We start from the raw sequence: 17565 nt of genomic DNA, 5'->3' as shown, positions 1-17565 counted from the left end.
TGTATTTCTTGAAAATATTCTTGTCTTAGGTCTTTCGGCTGTCGCCGCTGACGGGTTTTTTCGAACTGCTCCTAAAACACAAAAAAAATTTCATGAAACTGTCAGATATCATAATTTTAGACATGAGATCTATCGTAAAAGGAAATAGTATTTGACGTTATGTTTCATTTGAAAATGAAACATACAACTTGATGATTGATACCTTCTTGTTGATTGCACAGAGTGACGTTCTGATGTAGATTCTTACACCGTTATCAAGCTAAAAGTGACTACAACAAAATTATGAGAAGTATTATGTGTAGTATGTTTTGACAACCAGCAGATTAACATTAACAGTTTGGGTTTGTTGTGGAGGGTGGTGGAGGTGGTCCTCTTGACTATAGTCCATTTGATTTCATTTGAGACCGATGAATTGCTCACTAACACAAAATCTAATAATTGCAACAAAACCAATTGTGCACAGTCACATAAAAACAACAGACCAACTCTGATGATTTGTCTCATAATTTTGGACACCCGGTCATTATTTTGTTGTCACTTTTCGCTATTTCTTATGAGGGAGGACCACTTGCAGATAGAACAGCCAGGTAATCAAGCTTGTGTTGTGAAATTTCAGTTGCACACGTGCAACATGCTCACCTGGGCCCCGTTTCACAAAACTCTCGTAGTGCTACGACTATCATAAGTCTACAGTTACGGTATAGGAGGTACGAATGCTACGAGAAAAGTTACGAGATCTTAGGCTTATGAGAGCTTTGTGAAACGGGCCCCTTCGGTCAGAGTTGGTCTGTCGTTTTCATGTGACTGCAAAATTTGGTTTTGTTGCAATTATTAGATTTTGTGTTAGTGAGCAATTCATTGGTCTCAAATGAAATCAAACGGACTTTGAGTTGGTGGGTTGAGGCTCGTGAAGACATGTTGTAGGTGATTCAGCTCATGTTCTAGGTCATGGCTGCTGGAGCAAATGTTCTTAGCGTGCTTGATCAGACTTAGTTTTAGGAGGGTGGTTGGGCAAATTCGAAATCTTATCCACCAAGAATCAGGACTTCACAAAAAGAAAACTTTTGAGGTCATCCCCCAACCCCCCTGTTTATTGGTTGTAGATCTATCACTAGATCCATTTGTTGTTCTAAGTCCCTAACTGGCCGCTCCCAATTATGTATATTGGACAAAACATACAATGTACATGTACAGAACTGTAACCTAAATTCGTGGATAACCTTGATTCTTGGATCGCAGAAATTATCATGCTATCTCGTAAATTAAGTCTCAACTGACGTCACGAAGCGGTACTTTTGAGGTACATACAATGCTATGTCTCGCTGACGAGAAAGTTACATTACACGCAAGTACACTAAATATAATTGTCCAGCACTGAGATAAATAGCCCCAGATCACTAATGCCACCATTACCAAATTTTATTTTTACAAAATGTCAAGTAAAAAAGATACCGTTAGCTCCAACCTTCTCACTTCTTGTTGTCTGCTTTCCTTGGTGTCAATACCTACTGCAGTGGGATGTCGTACATTGTGGTACAAATTGACCGACTAAGTAATCCACGAACAAGGTGACGTCACATTTTATGGGCACGCGAATTAGTGATGATTGAAACTGGCTTCGGTAAACAAATGTTTCATTCACGAGTGGAATATTAGGCATTTTTAATTTGCTGAATCAATGAATAAAATAAGCAGTGCGTATACAAAATGAAATCATGCATTTAAGATATGAATTTCGCCGCACTTCCCTTGTATCCATGAATCAAGGTTACGCGAGTGTATATACTTCTCATCATTTGGTTGTAGTGACTTTTAGCTTGATAACAGTGTAAGAATCTACATCGAAACGTCGATCTATACAATTTAAAAAGGTGGCATCCATGAAGTTATATGTTTCAATTTTGACTCACCAACTTCTAGAATGCCGTTCAAACAATGGCTTATTTGGATATGACGTGTAGCTACTATAACTGTGACACATATATCTGATATGATGATGTTTAGCAATTATTGGTTGTAAAGATGAATAATAGAGAGAGTTGTATATATGTAAACAGGAGTGTAACTGACAAACACATAATGATAATAAAGTAAACACAATAAATTTAAATAATCGAAAAAGAAATGAAGCTTATCAAAGTGGTTAAAACTGGCTACCTAAAGAAAAGAGTCAATTAAATCTTTTATGTACTCAATCAATTGCCTTTCAATGTGTCAGTTTATTTAACCTAAATGATGATTTAAACCAATTCTGACACAATATATTTGCAATTCAGTATCACAGAAATAACAATGGATATTTACCAGTTGGCCTCCAGAACTGTAATGTCGTCTGCTCTTTGAATATCAGGTAGAGCTATCAATGATGACAAGTGTGGTATTCAATTTGGAGAAAACAATGCTGTAAAATTCACTGCATCATAGTTGAAAGACAGGGAAATAGATTCTTTCATTTTGCCCGTGTAATTATCTCAACTTTCATCAAAATCTAAATACGAAAACACGGCTAAAAATGGCTGTGTGCTCACTCTTATATTCACAATGTTGGGCCAACGTTGAGCCAACTTTGTGAAATAGATGTAAGACCAGGGAAAATAGGCAGAGTTTTTCAAATGTTGGCCCACTGTTGGACCAATGTGTTCAAAGCCACCGTTACTTTTAAGTCATTAAGGTAATGTTGGGCCAATGTTGTCAAACCGTTGGCCAACCAACCAACCATATACCAACATTGGCCCAACACACCATTGCTATCTGGGAATGTACCCACAAGGCCACCCCACCACATTATTACTATATTTCACTTCATTAAATTTTTGTTAACATAGTATAGCTAAACAAGCCGTATTTGTTCCCATACTTTAAAATATAATCCAATATTTTCATGTCTTCCTGTTCAGTCGCACAGTAACAAAATCAAAATCTCCAGGTTTATTTGTTATTGCTGCACTCAGCAATGGTCTGAGTTAAATGGCATCTGTAAGTAACGGAGACTCAGTCAATCCAGTGAGTGACATCAAGAGCATCAATTTATGCAATTTTGATACAATGACACATGTCAACTAAGTCTGCAAGCCTGTCGACTGAATCCCTTATTGTCTCTTATGATGTCTCTTATGACAAACATTTGTTGCTGAAAATCACTTCTAACCCGGATCTTCAGAAGTGAACATCCCCAGCAATCTCAAACAAATGTACTAACTCTCATCTGACCATTTTATTTTAATAACACTCGTGTGTGCTCAAAGCGGCACATTTTCACAGAAAAACATGTTTCTATAACTATTCCAAATTTGTTTTGAAATCACAAAGACCATTTAACTATTGCTCACAAAATGCACAAACACTATTGGACTCCTAACACAGTCGATCTCCGACTTCTGTATTGATGTACAGAACACTATCTGTCGCTGGGGAATCACCTCTCACACCCAGCTCTGCTAATTAGATCTACCATCTGATGCTCCACAAAGTGCCTTCCCATAATGCAATTTGTTGGAAGGAAGTACAGTCATGATCCTCCCAATCTAGGGCTGCCATCTTGCCTCTCAGGCAAAAACATTTAATTTGAGCCCCACCATGAAGCAGATGGTGGTTGAATAGAAGAAATAGATAGGTAGTGTGAAAGACTTGAACCTTAGCTCGGAGTGCTGTTTATAAACAACGACTTCACAAGCTGCTGTCGGCCATTTTGTTTTCTCACTAACTGATGGATGGCTATAAAAGCATTAACTGTCTCAGAACCTCTTTAGTCTAATCTGTTCTGTGCTAAATATATAAGCATTCTGTAATGAATTCCTATGCGATTGCCTTTCCCTAGCTGCAGAGCAAGGACCCAGGTGATGGGTTGTTAATACTTCTAAGAGAACACAGGAACTATCACTTTAAACTCGGTTACATTCTATCAAGTTTATTTTTGGTCCTGGGTCATTTCAACTCAATGTTTGCTGTGAGAAATTTGGGATTTTCTTTAATCATTTCATCTGGCTGGAATGGGTTTAAACAAGAGTATCAGATCAGACAATGTTGTGATGAAACCATTGTTTACATCCGTTTGCAGCCACATAAGAGGGTACAATGAGATCGGTCAAGGTTTCATAAACTTGGACATTTACACACTATTAGTTGCCCTAACGATCTTCTGGGTATTAACCCCTGATCAGATGATGATATTTGGCTAAAAACTGCATCAAATGGCAGTAAATACTAGCAGTTTCAATGAAAAAATCCTATTTTCTCTGACTTTACAAAAATAATATTAAAAATAGATCAATAAAATTTGGGCATAATTAGAATTTTTCAATTTTTCTGGCCAAAGGCACTCAGTTTGAACTCCAAGAGAGTTCCCTACTTGTAAAAGAACATTCTAAAATGCCCAATGCGTGTACAGACCATCAGTGACAGGCTTCTCAATGTGAGAAATGAACTTACACATTTGAGATCCATACATTTTCTCGGACATTTAATCCGAAATGTCCTTCAGATATTATTCAAATTTCTTCTTGATGTCTAAGAATGCTGAATCAAACTTTAATACCATGAAGAAGTCATAGAAATCTAACAATGTTACCAGACTGGCCAAGGCTACAAAAACACATACTCTAAAAAGGCAATTAAAATATATACAAACATCACAGCCCTATCTAGTAATTGTTTTCCTGCGAGCGGGGAGCGTTTTGAGTCAGAGAATCAAGAACATGTTTATATTCTACGAGTGAATGTAAAAGTTATATGGCTACCAATGTCAGTCTGTCCGTATACAACTCCACACGTCCCGTCTCTCCAAGTCACGTCACCTGTTTGATATTTTCTCCCTAAAGTGTCTGCAAACATTGACAATCTTTTTCAGGAGAGACTATTTAAAGTCAGCCAGTCTATAAGAATCAACTGTTTGTTGTCACTGGCTTGGGCAGCATAAAGTATGCCGGTTCCGGTCCCAGTTCGACTGTGACGTGTGATATTCTAAACTGTCTGTTTAGTGGTCTCCTGTCACAGAAGAGTACCAATTACATAGATAGCAGACTAGCAGTACATTTACCTTTGTTAGAGGGGGACTATCTCCCCTCAGCTGTGTTCCCAGTTCAAGGTTACATGTTAATGTTACCTGTGCATAACACTCGAATAAAGCAAGGGCAACAATGATAGTGAGTTGGGTTTTACGCCGCTTTTAGCAATACTCTAGCAACATCACAGCGGGGGGACACCGGAAATGGGCTTCACATATTGTACCCACATGAGGAATTGAACATGGGTCTTCGACATGACGAGCAAATGCTTTAACCACTAGGCTACCCAGCCGCAACAATGACAGACCTAAGAGGGTACATGCCCTGAAATATTTTTCAGTAGGCACAGTGAGTGAGTGAGTGAGTATTGTTTTATGTCACAGCCTGATCAAATAAGTCCAACCCAGAATGAGGCGGAAAAGGGTTGAACGTCATGTTTATAGCATCCTGTTTAGTGCCGGGTTAGTGTTAGCCCACTGAGACACCATTCCCCAGTTTAACATGGACATCCCACTCACACCAGTCATTTAATTCCATTTGTTTCAAAGTCTTGAAGTTTGACAGACTGGGACTCAACCACCAACCTTCCCCCTTTCTGCACATCATTACAACATTTACAGAAAAACACACCAGTTCACTCTCAAATAAAAACATCCAATCATCCTGTCAGTTGTCTAACCATGTGATAAATACAATATTGCGTCCCAGTAGAATTCTTATACAACACCATCATAGCAAGTACCACACCGATCTCAAAGATTTTGGCCCCATGGAAGAGTGGACGCGATTGGTCAACCCACTTGTCAGGAAACCTGAACACTCAGCACTTGGTCATTAGAACTGTACAGGACAACAGACAAGGGGCGTACAGGCGTAATGTACGCCTAAAACTCAATGAAGTACGACATAATATAACATTTCAAGCGTATCATGGACGCACATAAATACCTTTGTAAGTCTTACATATATAAAGTTTCATAGCTGAAAAGTTGTTTAATATTAAAAATAACAAACCACATCACCAACTCGCTCCCACAAAAACATGTCCGTACTCCTCCAAAATTCTCAGTACACCTCCACTTGCAATATGAGGTGTAAGTACACCTGCACCCCCAAAAGTTATCTGGAGCCCTGCTGTAAATTTGTAACAAACATTATGCATGTGAATATTCGAAAAAAATAATGATCTACAAAGAAATTTTTCCAACGGCTACTTTCATGACATGAAACTTGGAGGCAAGTGTCCCAAATTCTTATGAAACAGTACAGATATGATAAGTTGTGACATAAACCGTATCATATACCTCCATATCACCCAAACTTGAGTCTACATGCCTAGCTATCCATATGCTATTGATCCAACGAGACTGCTCTGCTATGGAGGGACATTCACAATGTCCAACAACCCCATACCAGTCCAATCTAATGTGAGATGGGACCATATTGTCGTAAACTATCAGGTGATACGAGTGCGTATTCCCAACACAATGGCTATCTACCATTAAGTACAATATTGATGGATAGATGTCACATTCCACACCTAATTATACATCTCAGAGTATGACTCTGATATTAGAGAAAGCCATGTTCACCCAAGCACACAAAGTGTTTCCGCTTTCTGGCCAACAATCCTTGTCAACTTATTGTAACACGATTCGATGGAGATCACACACGATTTTTATCTCAAACTTTGATGACGGACAACTATTCAGACGAGTCCAACCATAAAACATCAGTGTATTAAATTCTGTCAAGATATGTCCATTATTCCCTGTCTGTCACTCTCCCAGAAGCTGTATCAGATCAAACAAGGTATCACATATCCAAACTGTGTTGCTACACACAACCTGATGTGAGGACCATGAAACACTGTCACAAGTATATAAACAACGTGGGCTGTGTAACACTGTTACAAGCATATATAATATCAAGACTTGTAACACTGTTACAGGCTTATAATCATGGACTGTATAACACTGCTATCAGCATATAAACATGGACTGTGTAACACTGTTATAAGCATATAAACATGGGCTGTATAACACTGTCAAAAGCATATAAACATGGACTGCTGTATAACACTGTCAAAAGGATATAAAGATGGACTGTGTAACACTGTTACAAGCATATAAACATGGACTGTATAACACTGCTACCAGCATATAAACATGGACTGTATAACACTGTTGTAAGCATATAAACATGGACTGTATAACACTGTTGTAAGCATATAAACATGGACTGTATAACACTGTTGTAAGCATATAAACATGGGCTGTGTAACACTGTCACAAGCATATAAACATAGACTGTATAACACTGTCACAGGCATATAAACATGGGCTGTATAACACTGTCACAAGCATATAAACATAGAAGTATAACACTGTTATCAGCATATAAACATGGTCTGTATAGCATCATACTTGTATACAACACCCAGGCAGTAGATATGAGAAATGCAGACTGGATGATCTAGTCTGTATTGTTTCCGTGTTCGTGATTTGGAAGTGGACACAAGCTTGAGATGCTGTTATTCACTTCAGGTCTGCATTCCAAACAAAGAGAATCAGACTTAGTTAATTTCTATGATTGTCATTGCGATCAAATAAATGAGAGAAAACTGGATTTGATCTATCTCAACTCATGACGCAAGGCTTTAAATGTCCAGTGAAATAGGACAACATGGATGCAAATGTGTCTATGACTGTCCGTTTACAGAGTATTAATTTCACTCCGACAAAATATCACACACATTCCCAGTTTCTGGTCAATAATTCATGATTTCCCTTCAGCTGCTCAAACTGCTGAGCGATCAAATCTACATCCATCATCCTCCGCTGGATGATGGAAGTGAATTAAAAATGGCCGCCCAGTAGGGACCTGAGGGACGTTGTGGTTTCCCTGGGCCAGACTGCCAGGCGGTGCTGGTCCCGGGAAGCGTGTCGGTAATACCCCATCAACTGAAGTGATTGTTTCACATGCTGATGGTTTGTGTGAGCTAGTGCATTCTCTAACTGCATTAGAAACGTGTTTCTGTGTTAGGTGCCAGCACTCCAACATGATCCTAACAGTAACACACGCTAATGAAGTTACTGACACATATTAGGGATTGAAAACATGTTCCTGGTGCATACAGGGCTCAGATATTGATTTAACTTGCAGTGAGTGAGTTTAGTTTTATGTCGCTTAGCAACATTCCCGCAGAAGAGGAATACCTTTCATGGAAAATATTCCAGCAATATTATGGTGGGGTACACCAGAAAGGGGCTTCACACTTGTACCCATGTGGGGAATCAAACCCGGGTCTTTGGCGTGATGAGCAAACACTTTAACCACTAGGCTTCCCTACCGGCCTGACATGGAAAGATAGCTGCAAATGACAAAACAAGGCTGCATCATGGCGACATATATTAAATAATGAACTAATAAAAAAGTTTTTGATAACTGTGTCTTGATTTTTAATAGACTTATTATTTTACAATAGATGTAGAGTTGTTACCAAAGGCACTGATTATCATTTATTGGATAATCCGAATATCACAACAGTGAGTGAGTTGACTTATACCCCACTTTTAGCAACATTCCAGCAATATCACGGCAGGGGACACCACAAATGGGCTCCACACATTGTACCTATGTGGGGAATCAAACTCGAGTGTTTGGTGTGACGAGCAAACGCTTTAACCACAAGGCTACCCCCCCGGGAGGGAACCTAGACCACTGTACAATCGACAAATAGAGTAGTACGTTTACAAATGACAGGAATGTCTGTGAATATTGGAAATGGGAATTCTAAATAAAAAAAATAAAAAAAATATCAGACAATACAGGTATGTTTCAATTTAATATGCTCCAATCATTTGAAAAATCTGTAATCATTTCTGTCAAAGGGTCTTGTGGCTGATCTGTTTTCCTTCTTCATTTTGTATGTGCAGGACAATATTCTGCATCCAGATAACATCCCAGATAACCCGTCTCTCAAAACTACCATTCAGGGTTCGACACTCATGCTTGTCCGCTTGCCCGTGGCAAGTACTAATTAATCAGGGCAAGTAAAATTGCTAAAAGGCTTGCCTGAGTGGCAAGTACATATTTTTTCAACTTCTAACCTCAATTCATTCATTAAAACTCTTCACTTGCTGTGTTTTGTTTGTCTAGTTCTTTCTATGCCATAAGTAACATGGGGCAAGTAGTATCTGTGATTGGCAAGTAGTTTAACTTTTCTACTTGGCCTCTTGGCAAGTGGGAGAAATCAGTGAGTGTCAAAACCTGTCACCATCATAAAAAGCTTCTGACAATAAAAGCAACATTCTAACAAACGGAAATCACAAAGTAGGTGAAAAATAAAACATGTATCCCCCCAGGCTTCCAATAAAACACACCTTGTTTACAGCGTATTGTACTTTATGACAGTATTTTAGGCAATACGACCATGTCTCGTAACTCCTGCAGCAATACAGAACAACGCCTGGGGCTACCTGGGATACATACTGTGGAGGAGTGTATTATCTACCACCAGTCTCTCTTGTGTGATAAGAGCTGTGTCTATCTGCTGTATACAGCCTATATCAGCGGGATATAAAGGGGCACACAGTATGAATGAATTAACCAATCACTACTGGCCTACTTACAGATAGCAACAACAGGTACAAGTACATCAGGGTGCCGTCTGTATCCTGTACAAACCCTATCTCCTCAAACAAACACAAAAACACAAGCATTCTGCCAAAAGATACCAGAATCACATCTGTGCAATGGCATAAATCTAATAAACCGCACAGAGTGTCTGATATAAACAACAGATAAGATTTAGCATGTGCACAGTCTAAGTGTTTATTTGAAATCCTGATTGCGAATCGGGTTAAATTTTCAACAGAACCTAACCAAAACACCAGTCAAAGAAATAATGTTTATTGTTTAAGCCAGTCAGCAATATTCCAGCTCTAGCACAATTTAGTGTTGGGAATTGGATAAAATCTCTTAATTGATGATTGGTTCAATACAACCGATCAATCATCGAAAATAATTGGTCAGCATCATTTATCAATTTTTTCTGGTTATGTTTGTTTCTGCACATAAAACAAAGAAAAAACATGTAGTTCTTATGAGCCTTTTTGCAAATTCCACAAAATGCATGTGCAAATTAACATCTTTAAAGGATGACTAGTATGTTAGGAACATAAATTTCCTGGAGTCTTTAAGATAAATTCATTCCTGACTTGGAACGAGCTTGAAATGTTTATGAAATGTAACAGACAAAACCAACCTTGTGAAAAATATTGTTAATGCAAACAAGTGTTCCAGAATTGTTTGTGTTCGATTATGAGAAAACAAGATCGATTGCTTGGTCGTTTTGTCATTGCGACCAATCTTCGATTATTTCAATTAATCGGACCACCACTAGCACAATGACCTGTAAGTAATCTAGTCTGGTTGATATATCCCAACCGCATACGATACAATGACACATAATGAAAATGACCCATGCCATTAACATTACAAAGTTGGCATTGTGGTCTCCAAAGGAACAACAAACATAGAAAGGAGTGATTATTCACAGGTACAAGCGATTGTTTGTTTTCCTGCTCTATTTGACAGAATTCATATTTTTGTAATTTAAAAAAAATAAATACACAAAATAATCGATATAGTCTGCATATTTCCTCAAGGCAAATATTAATGTCTCCTAATATGACAGAATTTTTAACAACTTAAGAAATCTGATTTTAAATCATAAAATATTGATTCTTCTTTAGTCCATCAAGACTTACACATTAGGTGTAAGTATTTTATATATGATAAAAAAACAGGATGACTAACTGATGATCAATAATGGAAATTAATTTACAGCTGTATCAGCAAATTTTCAACCCTGATCTTCACATAAATTCCAATACATTAAATCACCATTTATTGTCAGGTGACTCACCTACATACACCACTGTTTCAGTTCATTTAATTATCACCTGTCAATATTTTGGATGTCTATATGAGTAACACGACTCTTCATGAATCGTGTCAATGCAATGACACAATGTGTTGATTTAACAACACAATGACACATGCGCCGACACAAACGTAGGTAATTATCATAAGAATGTATCATACCTACGGAGCCCTGCATAATACACAATGACTCATTTTGTAGCCACGACCTGATCCCTTCCACAAACAAGCCCTAAATTCATCAACCGAAATCCAAACCGGCCCGATCAACGTTCACCAGGGATCAGTTCCTGCTGATCACCTTGAGTGCACGACTTCCATGTTTACATGTGTACCAAGAAATGTGATCAAGACAAAACAAGACAGCCGGTACCTAGACCAGCGATACACGTCCCCCCTGCATCCCTCCCCGACCTACCTTCTCCCTTCTGTGTTCCACATTCCATTTCCCAACTCGTTTTTCCATTAGAAGTCACAGACCTAATCCAATCTCGTCAACGGCCATAGCTCCCACCTGCTTCTGCTACCTAGCGGCAGCCATGTTTTTTAGCATAATGTCTGCTGTACCCACAATCCTTTGCAAATCCTCTTGACTTGTGGCTAACTAAACAAGCCTGTTGTGTTGAGAATGGGGTGTCTGCAGAGGGAGGGTACACAGGTCTCTGTGTTTGTGCTGCGGACCTCATAGTTATAGACAGAGCACTGCATGGTCACTGCACACCACGGCAGCCGGGGAGGGGGTAGAGGGAGGGGGGCTGTCGCGATGAGACTGTTGGAATGTTATTTGTCTCTTTTATACAGGCTCATGTCAAGGGGTACGCTGCAGGATTACTGAAATCACTGAATGGTGACAGTGGAAAAGGGGCACAATGGACTGCTTCTCATAAGGGAAATAAATAAAATAAACAGATATCTGTGTTTGGGGAAAAGGTAACAGGTAAAAAAATAAAATAAATATACCTGTGTTTTCGATAAAGATAACAGGTAAAAAAATAAAATAGATACCTGTGTTTTCCATGAAGATAAAACAGGCAAATAAATATATACCTGCGTTTTCTGGAAATATACTCAGAAAACAATTTTTCAGTTTTCATGAGTTTTCACAAAGTTTAGTAAGTAAATTAATAAAGACTCCACAAAGTACTATCTGTACTTTACTAAGAAAGTGTAGGTTTGTTGAGTTTTCTTAAATACAGATAAAGGTTTTATCCATATTTGTGAACTTTTCAAATTGTGAAATTTCCGATGAAACCTGCAGAGACAGGCCTGTGGTGTTTGTAACTTGTTATGTGTCAGGCCTACTAAACAAAACTTTCCTACTGTGCAGAAAAACGCAGAAAAGTCCATATTAATCGTGGAAATAGCAACATAAACATAATACCTTGCTACTGAAACAGTCAAAAACGCCAACGAAAGACTATGCAGGGTTTGAAATACCCCATATATTAGTGTGCCATGGCACGGTAAATGCTGAAATGGCACGGATAAAAAATGTTCTCGGTGGCCTTATGGCATGCCTAATTTGTTCTGAAACATAACTCACCTTTAATTATTTAATCCCCCAAACAATAATTTTTTTCCAAATTGAATAATGCCATACATATCTAAATGCTCCTAAACCCATTTCTTTATTTAACAATAAATCCAAAATGAACATTATCATTGTCACTTATTCTAAAAACATGTGGGCATACTCGATTTCTGAAAGGCACGCTTATAATATTTGTCTGGTGCCCTAAGGCACACTTACAAAAAAAACTATTTCTATCCCTGCTAAGAAACTGCAACATTTTTATATTATTAGGCCTGTGTGTGGGTGGGTGGTGGGTCTTTTCTGAGGGTACTGGGTCTGTTCCGAGGTTCTGGGTTTGTTCTGAGGTAATGGGCCGTGGCTAAGTTCCGGGGATGCAGAGCATCCTGGTTCGGAATCCCCATGAGCGAGGTAAGACGGGGAGTGGGAGGTTGGGGACACACAGATTAATGATTGGACTTTATCCTCTTTACACAGGATTATGTTAGAAAACCAACATCCCTGTTTGAAGTATTGACTCACTGGAAGAAGGCAGTCGAGCCGTTATTTGTATGTAGGGTAGCGTCCTGTGACAGGAAGCTGCGGAGGAGACGGCAACTACAGCACACCCAGGCGGAACGCAGGACATCACACACTCAATACACCACAGGAATGTTTCCCCATCTGAAGAGGCTGCTGTCGTGGTTACAGCATTAGAGGGGTAAACTGTATCTGATATATACAATGCCCCGTGAATGGCTGCTCATCCGTATCCCACAGTTGGAATATATACTCATCACATACCATCTTCAAAGAGTGAGTGAGTTTAGTTTTACGCCACTTTTAGCAATATTCCAGCAACCAGAAATGGGCTTCACACACTGTACCCATGTGGGAAAAGACCCGGGTCTTCTCGTGATGAGCGAATGCTTAAACCACTAGGTCACTTAAAAATCCTTTATACTTATAATTCTGAAATTTGCTAAAATTCAACTACAAATATCTTCTTCTTGTGCATATGAAGGATATATACGATGTGGAACGCCACATCATCTGAGAAATATGGCAACCACTTTACAAGTAGCAGACTTTTCATCTAAGGCCACAGCAGATCTGCTGAATATTTCATCCCTAAGGGCAGTTTCAAGATGATGTAGAAGGATGAAAAGACTTCACACAAAAGGATAAAGATAGAAGAAAAATATTGGATGGAGGGAAGGTCTGGGGAGGAAAACAGGCAAGAAAATGATTAAAAAAAATTCTCATTGAGATTACCTCATTAATATTTCAGAGCAAAAAATTACAACTGCCCTCTTAAAAAAATCAGCCCTGTTGGACAAAAATTCAAACACAGGTCAGTTATGAAATTCTGGCGACATCCATTCACTGCCCAGCACGATTGGCCTGACCTCTACATGCCGTTCACCGCCTGTCTCTATAGACGCTGGGGATCAAACAGGGTAATTAGCCCTACAGATCCCCCAGCCACACGGCCTGCGCCCATACAGACCCGCTTTTGTCGTAGAAGCAGCCACTGATGTTTATGGAGGGCAGTCGTGGTGTCTTTGCAAGGCTCACGGTCAGTTATTGAGCAACAAAGATCTGTTCTATCGCATGGCGGGATTGACAGGCTAATTAGAGACCCAGCACACTTCAAAGGTGTGGCGATGACTCAATGTCTTGGGGAAGTCTCATCACTTGTCAGGAGAGTCTTCCTCCATTTCATTCTGGTGTCATTAAAGGAGTCATTTACAAGAAATTAACTTTGTAAGACATCTGAGCACAGAATCAAGAATAACAAAAAATACACACCAGATGATGACGAAGAACTTGAGCATAAACTTAACAACATATGTCCAGACAAAAAAATGTGCTGTTGGACATGCTACGGAATGCTATCAGTCATTTAATTAATGAAAGTCATTGATGGGCTTTTTTTAATTTTGCACTTACTATTTTGGTTATAAAATGTCTTATTAGACTTTATCAGAGACATGCTACCCTGGTGGGTGACCCACATGAGCAAATTCAGCATTCCCACTGGTGTCAAGTCAATCTGATGTCATACTGACAGAACATATCTCTTTTAGCCAGGTAAACTATTCAAATTGACCACATGGAGTTCCTCGTTTCCATCAAAATTACATATTTTCAGAGAATCTGTATTAATCTATGGGCATGCTAAACAAAGAGTGAAAGTTTTAGATCGTCAAAGGAAACTAGTCAGTTTCAATCCCTGAGCCGCATTCATTTTCCTACTGCCTAGCCCTCCCTGCAATGCTAAAAGCCCTAAATGAAGCAAGTCTAGATTTCCTCAGGCTCAGAATCCCAAATCTCAATGGGGCTTCTTTTCCATATGAACAGGATTATTTATTACTATCAAACTTCTATTGATTCAGAGACTACATCTAAACGGAAGCCAACACCAGCAGCTGGAGTTTACTCCGCTTTTAGCAATAATCCAGCAATACGTAGATGATGCAGCTTTGCTTCCTCCACACTTCAACAGTGGAAGTTGCAGGGTAGACTATTTCTGTAGATTTCACAAGAGTGAGTGTGTTTAGTTTACTCCGCTTAAGCAATATTCCAGCAATATCATGGTGGCTGACACCAGAATCGAACCCGGGTATTCGGCATGACGAGCCAACGCTTTAGCCACTAGGCTACCCCACCACCCCGATTTCACAAGAGACTCTTACAGGAGTAAGGTATATAGAACCAACAGGGATGTGCTCACACCGAACATTGAAAACCTGACATTTGTCCCATGACATAACCAACCAACATAACCTTCACACTTTCACCTTGGTTGAAGATTCAAACCCATGACACTACCTACTGAGCTAAGATCACATTTCAACACATTGGCTGAACATCCCGAACAGTACCCAGCAACAAACTTGTTTAATCTGTTCCCTGGTCTAATCACATGGGTATATTTATGGCATGCCTATTACAAAACCATTTGGACGTTTCCGCTTGTCAGCCTGGATTGAAATTAATGTCGTGTGGCTGGAGCACCATGTTGTATTCTGTTGACCAGCAAGACAGAAATTACCCAATTAGCCCAGTCACAGGATGGAGGAATGGTTGGCTGGAAGGACGGTGTGTGAGGGTGGGAGGATGGAGTGGTGAGGATCTGTGTGTGGAGTGAGTGAGTGAGTGAGTGAGTGAATGAGTATGGTTTTACGCCGCTGTTAGCAATATTCCAGCAAAATCACGGCAGGGGACACCAGAAATGGGCTTCACCCATTGTGTCCATGTGGGGAATCGAACCCGGGCCTTCAACGTGACAAGCGAACGCTTTAACCACTAGGCTACCCCACTGCCCCTGGATGGATGTACGGATGGAAGGAAGAAATGGGTGATTTTTTTCTCTCATGATGACAGATTTTGACAATTGCAACGGCAACGACAACTACTTTTATGGCCAACAATGGGCCACATAAAAAAACATTCTTGTTTCTCATCACTTCTAAAAACAAAATATGGGTCGGGTGGGCGGATATTATTTTTACATTTTATTTTATTTTATGTCCAAAACCCCATGATTTCTGTGGACATTTACACCGTTTCTGATAGAAAATCAAAACTTAAGTGTGAAAAATTCATGTACATTTTGAGTGTCAACCTTGCATATTCTCTGTTGTAAAAAAAAAACACAACTTTTTGGGGGGGGTCAGGTGGTACTGAGAAACAAGAATATTTTTATCTATAGCCTTATCAGGATCAATCAATATTATGCAACTCAAATCTCACAAAAAAAACCACCCAGGTCAGACAGGAAAGCGGTATCCCCAGTTTTTCCCCACCCAAATGAATGTGGGCTAGAGCAATAGTTCTTAATCAACCATCCTTAGACTGAAAATCTGGATTTGATTTCTGACCCCCCAGCGAATGCATTCCTGCAGCAAAGCTGTAAGGACAGACTGCTATATTCTTTCAGTTGTAAAATGCAGGTAACCATGGCAACCTTTCTGATACTAGTCAAATGAAATTATCAGCTGAAAATATTTTCAATTTGTAACCATGGCAGTAAATCACTTTTATCTACATGTACACATGATATCTTCAATCAAAATGTAGCCGTATCTGCAGGGGCTAAATATACTATAAACATGCAACAAGAATTTCGGCTTTTACCACTTTATCCCAGCATGCATCATTCAAGTCTAATCTCAGACTTGAAGAAAGAAATCCCAGTAAATTACATCCCAACCACATCCTGAGAATAAGATGATCACAAGAGATTTCATTAAAAACCTTAATTTCCTAAACTGCGTTTGATTTGGTGCAATTTCTTTGAGCTTGTTGGCCTGTGAGAAGCTGACAGAACAGTTTTAAGATTAATCCATCATCCTTTCGGCAAACACGCCCTTTGACAGACACAATGTAGCAAGCAACTGTACGACCGAGTTCTGTACACTCGCCAGGTAGATCCATACAATGAAGTACAGTGACGGATCATTCCCAACCAGGAGTAATTTGGAGCCAGTGATTATCTGTAGTTCCTTGGTTGTCGTCTCCAGTAAAATCAATATTAAATTTTCATTCAATGTGTTTTTTTTGTTTCCATTGAATCAATTTGATTCCAGACTGAGGTTAATCATGAAATGAAGCGAAAGTCGTGTTCACACAGAACAACACGTCAGAAGCCCTGATGTCAGAAGGATCGATAACCCGGGACTGGCCCTCGTTAAACTGGTTGAGGATAGTTCAACAATACTGGCACTGGCCAAGGTAGCCTTGCTCCAAGGTGGTACTGAAGGTGAGGTGAAATTGGGTTTAACGTCGTGCTTGAGAATATTTGGCTCATATGACGACGTGCATGCGTGTGTATGTGTATGTGCGGCTGCTTGTACTAGTCCAGACTTAAGCTGGTTTTATAGTGCTAGCCTACTGAGATACCATGCCGCAGTGAAGCATGAATACCCAACTCAGACACATTATACTGACTCCGAGCCGACCAGTCCTTGTTGTACCCATTAATGGCGAGCGCCAGGCAGGGACCAACAAGTACCATATTTTAACGTCTTTTGGTATGACGTGGTCGGGGATCAAACCCGCGACCTTCCGCTCTCCCGGGCGGATGCTCTAACCACA

At 39.5% G+C, this 17565-nt stretch overlaps 1 protein-coding gene across 2 annotated transcripts in view; it reads right to left on the bottom strand.

The window, feature by feature from the left end:
* LOC124280789 (vang-like protein 2) overlaps positions 1 to 17565 on the bottom strand; it is a 47202-nt gene that overhangs the window by 6509 nt on the left and 23128 nt on the right. Inside the window, exon 1 of one of the 2 annotated variants that reach the window (XM_046716761.1) lies at positions 11371 to 11607. The exons of the other annotated variant lie outside the window; for it this stretch is intronic. The gene's annotated coding sequence lies outside the window, so the exon portion shown is untranslated. Of the gene's footprint in view, positions 1 to 11370; positions 11608 to 17565 lie in introns of those variants that run through there. 2 annotated transcript variants of the gene reach the window in all.

This window comes from Haliotis rubra, unplaced genomic scaffold (genome assembly GCF_003918875.1).
Source record: "Haliotis rubra isolate DU_JTF1 unplaced genomic scaffold, ASM391887v1 Scf274, whole genome shotgun sequence".
Lineage (NCBI taxonomy): Eukaryota > Metazoa > Mollusca > Gastropoda > Lepetellida > Haliotidae > Haliotis > Haliotis rubra.
This window is presented reverse-complemented; position numbering and strand designations above follow the sequence as displayed.